At 41.2% G+C, this 11,410-nt stretch overlaps 1 protein-coding gene across 4 annotated transcripts in view; it reads left to right on the top strand.

Annotated features, from left to right (window-relative positions):
- Window positions 1–10,458: 10,458 nt before the first annotated feature.
- ralgapb (Ral GTPase activating protein non-catalytic subunit beta) overlaps window positions 10,459–11,410 on the top strand; it is a 55,275-nt gene continuing 54,323 nt past the window's right edge. For 3 of the 4 annotated variants that reach the window (XM_077197653.1, XM_077197652.1, XM_077197650.1), the window contains exon 1: window positions 10,465–10,627. The gene's annotated coding sequence lies outside the window, so the exon portion shown is untranslated. Of the gene's footprint in view, window positions 10,628–11,410 lie in introns of all 4 variants that reach the window. The other variant, XM_077197651.1, reaches the window with a different exon arrangement.

Raw genomic sequence — 11,410 nt, 5'->3', positions numbered from 1 at the left:
GAGCAATTTCATCTGTTCCTGGGTCCCAAGAGGGCCAGTCTGGCGGGTGTGACCCTGTATAGCCTTACACCCCTCAGCTCCCCCTTGGTCGCCAGCAGGCAGCTTGGTGCGTTCGAGGACCCGGTCATCCGCCTTCTCACGCGCCCCCTGCCGCTTGTGGAGACAGGTAAGTGTTGCACAGCACACTAACACCACTCTCTCTACTTTGCTGCCCCACCTCAGGCTCGGCTACCCCGCTCAAGTCAGTGATAGTCATCACATTAGGTGTTGAGCAGACGTGCTCCTGAAAATTCAGTGATATTCATCACACCGAGTGTTGAGCAGTGCTCCTGACTTGTGCGTGCTTATCTTATCCTGCTGGCGAAGGATTTGATATAGCCGCTCCTCCAGCCGGTACGAAGGCCAGTTGTAAACTCGTTCTTCGTGCTACTAGGTGGTGGGTCGTGACCATCTTGGCCCAAGATTGGTCTGCAGCTTTGACCTGAAAGACATGTGCTTCAGATCTCTACCTCCCGCACCGCAGGCCATCCTGTGTGTTGCGTCTAAGGGTGGAGTATCAGTACAGTGTCCTTCCCCTCGAGTGCTCCAGAGCCCGTTGGGTCTTCAGGTCAACTGGAAGAGAGTAATCTCGCCCACGGGCTGAGTATCTCTTTTCTAGTTTTGGAGAGGTACTCGGTCCAACATGTCTCTCCAATGAGAATGTGTTCAGCTGGTGTTGAAGTGAGAAAGGGTCCCACTGAAAGAACTTTCAGAGGCTCCTGGGGTATATGGTAGTCGTAGCCTTTGGCTCCCTCCATATGTGGCCGCTTCAGCGCTAGCTTCACGATCGAGTCCCGAGGTGACCGTGGCAGAGCAGCTCACCCTGTGTGACTATAGTTCATCCCGGTCTGCTGCCAAACCCTCTTCAACAGAGCGGCCATGTACAAAGGGCGTGTTTTAACGGGGGCCTGGGCGACCCCCGACTACACGGGCATTTGTGCCTCGAGTTGTTAGACATTGCGACCGTTGCGCAAGCTTCCCTTGCATGTCACAAACTCACCCGTCACCTCCTCCTTGGAGTCAGACGCTTCTGAGGGCGCCTTATTCCACTCCTCCCGCTTACTCAATCGTGCCGCCATCGAGCCTCACGACAGTTATAGCCAGGGCAAGTGGAGACTCCATCCCCTGGGTCCGGCTGGGTCATGACCATTCCGGGGCCGCTCAGTTGCCCCCCCGGTTTTATTTTTCCGCCAGTGTTTGGGTAAACCGAGCGGACTACCCTTGGACAAACACTGGGACTCAGCGGCCCCAGGGGCCCGCAGAAATGCGTTTAACCCCAGTGAGCCTTCTAAAAGTGACTGCGACTCATGGTCGCCTTGCGCCTGCAAGTCAGTGAAATCATCACTCTTCATGTTGAGCAGATTTGCTCCTGAAACTCAGTGAAGTTCATCGCACTCTGGTGTTGAGCAGCAATGCTCCTGTAGCTCAGTGAGTCCATCACAGGTAGCTCAGTGAATTCATCACACGCAGTGCTGAGCAGAAATGCTCCTGGTGCTCAGTGAAGTTCCTCGCACTCAAGTGTTGAGCAGAAATGCTCCTGAAGCTCAGTGAGTTTATCACACTCAGGTGTTGAGCAGTAATGCTCCTGAAGCTCAGTGAACTTGTCACACTCAAGTGCTGAGCAGAAATGCTCCTGTCGCTCAGTGAGGTTCTTCGTACTCAAGTGTTGAGCAGAAATGCTCCTGAAGCTCGGTGAGTTTATCACACTCAGGTGTTGAGCAGGAATGCTCCTGAAGCTCAGTGAACTTGTCACACCCAAGTGCTGAGCAGAAAATGCTCCTGAAGCCCAGTGATCTTCACATGTTGTGTTGAGCAATGCTCCTGTCTTTTGCGCCCGTCACTTGCACCTACGTGCCATGTCAGGAGAGGAACAGGTCTTCATAGTTGCCCCTCATTGGCCCAACTAGACCTGGTTCCCTTCAACAGCCTTCCTGACTTCCCCTGGATTCGGGGACGGGGCACGATGGCACACGCGTTCTTCCCCCGGAGATTCCGGGCGGTCTTACATCCGAACGCGGAGGTTCAGGTGGCTATCACAAGAACATGTGTTAGTTACCATCACTTCTGCGAGCACCCCCTAGAATTGGGTAGCGTGCTTACGCCTTTAGAAGTGGAACCTAGTCGTTGAGTGCGTCTTCTCCCCTGAGGAGATCCTGAAAGCTTTCGATCACTTCAGTGCTCTCTTTCCTGCAAAATGGGTTGCAGTAGGCTGTTTTCCTAAATCACCCTCAAAATGATGTTGCCTCGGTGTTTAAACGACGCTCATCGTGTTGCAGAAGTATGCAGAAGCACGTTCTGATCGTCAGGTTCCTGAGGAGCAAGGTCTTGTAAATCCTTGTGTCCCTCTTTATCCTCTTGGGCCTTGTCCCTGGTGCGACTGCACTGCAGAGACCGCCCCTGAGCCACTGCAGGTAGTGAGTTAAAAATTCTGTTATATCAGTTCTCCTGCTCGCGTGGTCTCTACTAGAGGGTAGGGACTTGCTCGCTTTCGGTCAACGTATTGTGCCTGGAGTCTGGGCCGGCTAACTCTCACAAGCTGAGACCCCGGCTCGGGTTGTGCCCAAGGTTCCTACCTCTCCCGTAATAGGAGCAGGTGGTGAGCCTGCAAGCGCTGCCCTGGAGGAGGCAGATCCAGCCCTGGCTTCTCTGTCCGATTCGCTTGGACGTGTACAGAATGCAAGTCATAGACCTCAGACCAGCTCTTCAAATATCTGTTGGAATTCAGCAGAGAGGGAAGGCTGTTTCCATGCAAAGTTGCACTTAGTGCTTGCCTTCATTTCGGCAAAGATCCGAGATGCAACATGTCCACTTAGGTGTTGAGCTCCTCTATGATGAGTGTAAAGTGCTCCGCCTGGGCGTTGACGATATACTTTGCTAAACAGATTCTAGAGTTGGGGGCTGGACGACACCTAGTTGAACCGCTGCTTCCCGTGGGCTCCCTTCTCATGAAGCCAGTTTCACCGTGAGCCCGGTTCAAGTGTCGGCTTGCTGCGCCATTCCCCTCCTATGGACTGGATACGTGCGCCTTTCTACTCCAGTTGAGTTCCCTTAAAATTGAACCCTGTTGAGTTCCTCCACACCCCTCCGACGTCGGACGTGCGGAACGTCTGGTGTTAGGCCTACCACTCGTAAGCAGTGTGGAACCTGTGTTAGGCTGGGTCCATATGTTGCGGTCCCTTCGGTGACCCCATATGTGTATTCTTCCACGATACGGCTCCCTGCGGTGAGCCCGTGTCTTCCCTCGGCAGAGTCTCTCTGCCGTCACTGTCCGGTGTGTCTCCCCCCGTCTTAGGCTGGAGCCACCCCAGTGACATTCCATATGTTAGACTGCCCGGTTTCCGCCCAGTTCATATGTGTATTCTCCACATTTCCTCCCTCGGGTTGGATGTGGCTTCCGCAGCGTCCCTTCCTTCCAACGTACGGGGAACGCTTTCCCAGTGGTCCTGTAGGAACAGCAGTGACTTCCCTGGCCTAAGCCCTGTCCTTCCCCGCCTTAAGTTTGCGGGGGCATCAGGAGGCTTTGGTTTAGGCACTGGAAGGTGGCAGCGTTAGTGGCGTGTTCAATGGTTGATCCCATTTCAGTCGCGTCGACTACGTCCGACGTTATCGACTGAAAGGGAACGTCCTGGTTGCGTATGCAACCCACCGTTCCCTGAAGGAGGGAACGGAGGACGTAGTCCCCTTGCCACTACCGCTGGACCACCGCTGACCCCGGGTTACTCTCGGCTCCTCAGCGAAAAGCAACTAGTGCGTGCATCCACTTCCGTATTTATACCCGCGCCGCGGGGGCGGAGTGTGTGATGCGAATCACGCACGCCAATTACATTGGCTCGTTCAATAGTACTCGAAGATGATAGGCTCCCTAGCGTGATCCCATTTCAGTCGCGTCGACTACGTCCTCCGTTCCCTCCTTCAGGGAACGGTGGGTTGCATACGCAACCAGGACGTTCTAAGGGAATTTTCTCTAAATTATAATTTTGGTTAATAATCAATTTGCTCATATTTAGGATTAGCGAGTGTAAGATATTTATAAGCCTAAATATTAAATATAGTTGCGTAACTTGTTTTGCTGACCCAGAATACCACAGAAACGGCATAGCGTAATTTTCTTCATTTTTGCAATTACATTTGATGATGCTTCTGGTGCAGAAATGAGAGACTTCACCTTTAATAAACAGACTCATGAATGTGCACACATACACACATCTCTCTTCTTCACCGCCGCCCTCTCCAGACCCATAAACAAAGCCAAACATTAATATAAAATATAAATGTTCAGCAGTCTGCATTCAAAGTGAGTCTCAGTTTTCGAAAAGGGACAAACGGAAAAATACACCAACCATACAATAAAAATCAGCCTTTTTATATTCCACGGTGATTTTTGTTAAAGGATTTTCAATGACATTGATAAGTGCCTACAAAACACAGGCTTTAGTATTCATGTGTTTTCTAGCAATCAGCATCAATACTGTACAAAGCACAGCAGCATTATTACACTCTAAGAGACACTATAGCGTGATTCAACATGTAAATGATTTGTTTCTAAAGGCAGGAACACAAACACAGAGGTTGTGTTTAAATAAGGGGGTCGGTCTCACCGTGAAAAGAAGAAACTCACTGTTAGATTGCAATCAAGGATTCTTTTGCACAGAAAAGAAGCACGATATACTTCTCTCTGCACACTTAAAGTAAAGAAAGACAGAGAGGTTTACATTTGCATGGCATGTTCTTCTCTTCAAAGATTGTTACTGTATGTATAGTGCATTTCTGGAATAATAATCTGTGTAGTCAGTTAGCAAACACAACAATCCTCATGCATTATTGTTCCATGTGATTTTATTTGACTTTCTACATATTCTCTCACCATGTTGTGTTTGATGTAGTGATACTGAGAAAGCAAACATGAGCAGCACCTGCAGTCAGGGACGCTGTATAAATCCACAGGCCCGGGACAACATGTTTATGGGAGGATCCCTCGACACAAGGCGACGGCTCTGTCTAAAGCTGCATTCACAGGACGCATGTGTTTACAGAGGGAACTTGCTGCCATCTAGTGCACTGCACTGCACACTACACACTACACACTACACAGGTCTGTCCAGGATAGATATATAAACTAAATCTAAAATTTAGAGATGCCATAATATATATATATATATATATATATTTTTTAATGTATATATCATATAATTTATCGTATATATATATATGAATGACTTCAGATGCAAAAACCTATAAGTCTGTCTGACATTGTTCTTTTAAATTAGCTTTTATTTTATTTTACTCTCATCAGGGACATTTTTGAAAATAAGGCATTTCAACTTTTCGTTTCTGTTAAAGTGAAATTACCGCACCTGAACACACATATACACACACACAGACACACACACACACACACACACACACACACACACACACACACACACACACACACACACACACACACACACACACACACACACACAAACACACACACACACACACACACACACACATATATATAATGTTTAAAAACTTTAATGTTTGGTGTGACTAATCGCGAATAATCAATTTGACAGTACTAATAATATATTTATTTATTATTTTATTTTAAGCCTAGCCTGTCCAAGATAAATATCCAAACTAAATCTAAAACTAAATTAGACCTAATTGTATTTTTTTGTTTTAATATACATTTTATTACAATATAATATTACATCAATAATATTATAATTCATTTTAGATGAAACATTTTTTTAAACCTTATGAACCTAACTAACCAAACAGAGAAACAATAATATTGTAGACAATCAAACCACACACACACACACACACACACACACACACACACACACACACACATCTCATATATATATACACTGAACAAAATTTGGAGTAGGATTTACTTGAAAAAAGCTAGGCAACTTTTTCCACTCAGAAAATGCTAGTAAATTTACAAAGATTTGCCAAGTAAAAACATAAACATATTCATCAGTAGCTTTAATTAGAATTCGTTAAGTTAAATTTTACTTGGAATATGGATTTAAGTACACTTTACTTAACCTAGTTAAGTGACAGTAACAAAGAAAATAAGTAATTTTAACTTGGCTAGTAAAAGGTGGATTAATATCAATTTAGTTGAAATTTCGTTTACATTACATTTCACTCAAACAATTTTATTGAATTATACCAGTCATTTATAGTTTGTGTTTTATTTAAAGTATCTAAGTAATTTATACTTCATCATGTCAGATGTTAAGCATGATGTGAAAATGCAAAGACCTCAATACTTGGTAGACAATACACAATGACGGTAACATTTGATGGATCGTTTTTGTGTTTGAATGTGTCATTTTGAGTAGAAAATTTACTCGAAATGTCACAAAATGGCAAGTTACTAAATCCTGACAACAAAAGCAATGATAAAACAGTGTAAATACTGCTGGAAACCAGTGAAAAATGAACCTCATTAAGTATTCAAGGTCCAGTGCATGATGGGAACCCCAGTGTCAGAAAAGTTGAGTAATTTTTACTTAATTTTATTGAGTTGATATTTCCGCTTTCATTTCTACTCGCTTAACTTAAGTACTGATATGGAATTTACTTATTTTTTTTTTATTCTTGCCTGAACTAACTTTTTCTTGTAAATTACATTGTTTGTTTTTTAAGAAGTATTTACCTTACCAAAAAATCATTTTTTACAGTGTATATATACGTATATATATATAATATATATATACTTTATATAAACCAGAAAACAGACAGACAATCTTTTCAGGATTAGTTTCGGTGGTTAAACAACAGACAGATGTGCACTTTCCTGATGTAGTAAATACTCTCCTCTTGAATAATTGATATCAACTGTCTGTTCGGGTTACTATATTAAGTGTTGCAACGATTCCGACATCTAAAAGGCCCTTTTTACGAATGCTGAATCACGCTGACGAGGTTCACTGAGGCCACGAAAGAGGGGTTTGAGAACAATTTTCACTAAAGTACTGTAACTGCCTACAAAATCTTACATGGTTACTAATGTCTGACAAAAAATAGTTGCAGAAATTGTAGCAACAATAAAATGTAACCACTTTTGTCATAAAAAATAAATAACTAAGAAACTAAATAAACATAATTCACAATGAATGTTTCATTTATTATGATTTTACAGTGACAACTGCAGTTAATAATAATTTAAATGTTACGTTGACACAATTATATTTAACATTGGCGGGTTGCATAAACTGCTAAGATTCTTTTCTTTAAGACTGTTCATGACTTTTTAAAGTGAAGTTACATAAAAACTTAGATTAGATTGGTCTAATTTGATATCAAAACGTAAGTTGTCAGTTGTTTATGCAACTGGTTTGTTAGAGCTACTAAATAACTTCTTTCAATAGATGAAGCCGTTAATAGCCTAACCCAATTTTATTGTGTTGCATATTCACAGATTGGCTTTGCAAGAAAAGATTTGATTTGAATTGAGAATGAAAAGTCATTATTATAGCATGCATGTCATTTTCTTTGGTCTGTCAAAACGTGCTCGGACTCGAAGCTGAAAGACAATGAGTTTGATGTTCTCTTCCAAACGATGGCGCTATTTTCAACATTACTCATAATAGACAACAGCGACTCAAATACATCAAACAATCCCAAAACATTTTATCCTTTGCAACTGCGTGCCATTCAACACTTGGCCTAAATATATTTCTCTTGATATATGTTTTTTCCGTTTCTCAGAAGTTTTTTGCACACCTGGAGGAGGAGCATAGCGAAGTCGGATGATTCATTTGAACGAATCGATTCATTAGGATGCTTCGTTTTAATGAACCGTCCTAATACAAACGATTCACCAAGTTATCGCTCACATTAAATGTATACCATTTCAAAACTTAAATTAAAATCAATGTTCTAAACTCAAACATACATTATTTTGAGTTGATTTTTTACAGTATTTACGAATAATCATGTGTTTTTTTATATATAAACATGTGTCAAGTATTTTTGAGAAACTATTTTGAAATATAATTTAAATAATTATGTCCAACTCAATTCCAGATTATAAGAAACTATAGCCATACAATGGTAGCCATACAACTATAGCACATTCGACATGTATCCGCCTACCTGGCAAACACTGTGGAGGACCAGGAATGTTGGTCTCTTGAAGGTCGCTTGTTCACTACACTTTCCCTAAAATAAGCCAGCAATGAAAATAAATAAATAAAATAGCGTGAAAAGTACAGTTGCAGTGAAAGCATTTCCGAAGGATCACGTGACACTGAAGAGTACTGAACTTGAGTAATGATGCTGAAAATTCAGCTTTGATCACAGATATAAATTACTTTTTAAAAATATTTAAATAGAAAACAGTTAATTTAGATTGTAAAAAAATTTCACAATATTACTGTTTTTGCTGTATTTTGGATCAAATAAATTAAGCATTGGAATGAATTAAACCATGAATTACATTCTGCATGATAAAATATAAAGATTTCACAGTGATCTTCTGTAATGTTTTTTTTTTTTGTTACTACTACAACATTACTGTAGTAAAACCATGTTTTACTACATTTATACATGTGAGGACGAGCGGAGAGTATAGAATACCATAGATTAAAAAAAATATAGCGAATACGTGCATATCAACAGCCTTGATTTAACCATAATTTAATATTATTACCATAACAAGATGAAATGTTAATAAATTTCTTACAAATATAATACCTAGTTATATTACATATATACATATACATATATTACCTCAAACTCAAATACAGTTACGCAAATGCAAATGTGCATTATGTCCGTCATTAAAACGGCGCCGGCGGCATCACATTATTTTCATCAACGGGTTAAGTTTGTTGTAGCTATATAGGCGCTCAGTTTTTCCTGTTGTAAAATACATTTGGCCAAAATCGCATTTTATAAAACATGAAATGCTACTGTATGCACAGGCTATTTAAGTGTAGGCTATCTATGTATTGGCTATGACTAGATGGCAAATTCTAGCCTAGACCTCTCTCTCAGGCCCCACATGTCTCAGTCAGACATCAAATAAATAAAATATGAGCTTTTATAGACAAAGTGTTTAGTACTTATTCAAACAACACGATCTTTATTTACCCTTGGAAAACTTCGTTCAGCTGCTGTCTGCTGTGCGGCTGCGGAGGCGGAGCTTCAGTTCATTCAGTCACGATAGAGGGGCGGAGTTATCAGGTTTACTGACAGTTTGAGGATCGAACAAGATTCCAACAAGCTCTTTTTAAGAACTTTTATTGGCTAAATATTGTTAAAACAGACAGACAGACAGACGTAAAGGGTGACCAATAGCATTGATTTATTGAAGAAGAAAAAAAACACCACCACCACCAAAAAAAAAAAGGGCACTTCGAGTGTAGGCTATGAGCAAAAAGGGCATGTGCTCTACACAGGTTGAGCCCTACCTGCTTTGTTAGGCATAACATGCCAAATTATTACCATTTATGCCATCTCATGAACATGCTAATCTTTAAGTGTAATAATCAAAATCATATTATTACTGTCTGACGCCGTCACTGGTACCACCTCTGTACTTTTTTTGTGTAACTTGTTTCTCAGAAGCGGAAGTCGTCATTGTTGGGTAAACTTCTTGTGTGAATGAGACTAGGTTACATATATATTTTTTGTTCCCTTGCTCAAATAGCACAAGAAAAACTCCACAATAGTGTTTTCACAACTTTCAAAAAGAGAAAACAAATAGAGAGAGATTGATAACGGCAGTCAGAACAGAAGAGAGAAATATGTCCACTTTTTCATCACTAGCAGTGTTTTAGTTCTTCTTGGCATTTGATGCAAAGGTAATATTATACAAAGTATAGGCCTATGTGTTATAAATGTACATATGTTTTTTTTAAATGAAAAAATAAAACTTCAACATATAAGTTCTCCAAATTTGAAAAATAGTGGCTGTAAAACGAAAACACCCAAGTTTTTGTTTTAGTTTTTTTTTTTTTTGTCATTGGATGCATTAATGTTATAAATGTTGGCTACATTTAAAAAAAAAGTTAAAATATAAAAAACTTTGCAGGATTTACGATGCTGATGACCATTAAAAGTAAACATCACAGTCTGTGAAAAAAAGACGAAATATAAACTAGGCCGTTTGTTACTGTATTTAGTGATGTGATTTATTTTGATAATTTTGATATTGGCGCTGTGATTAAGACCATGATTGTGTTTCTTACCTGACAAACAATTGTGTGAAAATGTTGTGGCGCTGTTTATGTTTTCAATATCCATCGTACGGGCTGGCGTGTAGGGTTGGACAGAGCCGTTAAATATCTATCATATAAATATGATTTTCAAAACGCCTCTGGGTTTGGCTAACGCCGAGTGATGCGAATCTGTGCGATTGAATCATTGGAAAGAACCGGTTCAAACGAACAATTCGTTCGCGAATCGGTCATCGCCGCTCACACACATCAACCACTGCAAGCCAGCCAAAGCCCCGCCGCCCGTGATGGAGGAGCGGATCTGATCTCATCGGATCTACCGACAAACATGCTCGATCAAACCCGTTTCCCCGGCTAAATCACCAGAAGGAGCGACTGCTTTGATATGTGAACTGAATCAGGTAACGCTGTATATTCCTATATCTGTGTTGTGTTTGTGTGTCCGCTCCGGACAACTGTCACATGGGCCGTTCTCAAAATCTAGTGAGCTGCCTACATAGACGGCATGTTTGAGCACTCTAGTATCAAATCCAAGTGTGCTGCCTGCTTAGCCAGTATTCTGAGGCAAAGTAGACACGGAAAATTGTTAGCTACATAACTTACTTAGCAGCATTCAAGTAGCAGCTAACGTTAGCTTTGTCTCGAAACCAAGTGCGCTGCATAGTTAGCAAGCTTAGTAGATTTTAAGACACCGCCACAGTCCCGCAGTGCGGCCTGCTTCTGTATATACAAAGCTATTCAATACTATATTGGGTTTAAAGGTTAATGTCTTTGATGAATGGATGATCAGCAGTGACCGATGATTGACGGCTGTCATTTGTTTGTTTTGAAGCGCTCGTGAGACTGGAATCAGCCTGTCAAACAAACATGTATCAGATTGATTCGCGACAAAGCTGGACAAAACGTCAAAGACTAGAGAATATTGTATGTGTTGTCTGGTTTATTTAAGAGCTGGGTAGGTAATTCTGTTTTGTTTGTTTTTTTGCTCATCTGTTTAGTGATGAATTCGTGGTTTTAATCCCAGGCACCATTGGAAATCAGTCTGTTAGCTTAGCTCTCGAGCTGCTAATAGACTGTAGCGTTTCAAACTCTTTGATTTAATGAGTGTTATTTCCATTTAAAATTATCTAATAGCGTAAAATGAATATATAAATATGAATTTGGAAGTTTGTGTTGAGATTTAA

This window comes from Siphateles boraxobius, unplaced genomic scaffold (genome assembly GCF_051911475.1).
Source record: "Siphateles boraxobius isolate OS27281-9 unplaced genomic scaffold, OSU_SipBor_1 41, whole genome shotgun sequence".
Taxonomy (NCBI): Eukaryota; Metazoa; Chordata; class Actinopteri; order Cypriniformes; family Leuciscidae; genus Siphateles; species Siphateles boraxobius.
Note: the sequence above shows the minus strand (reverse complement) of the source record. Positions and strands in the feature narration are given on the sequence as shown.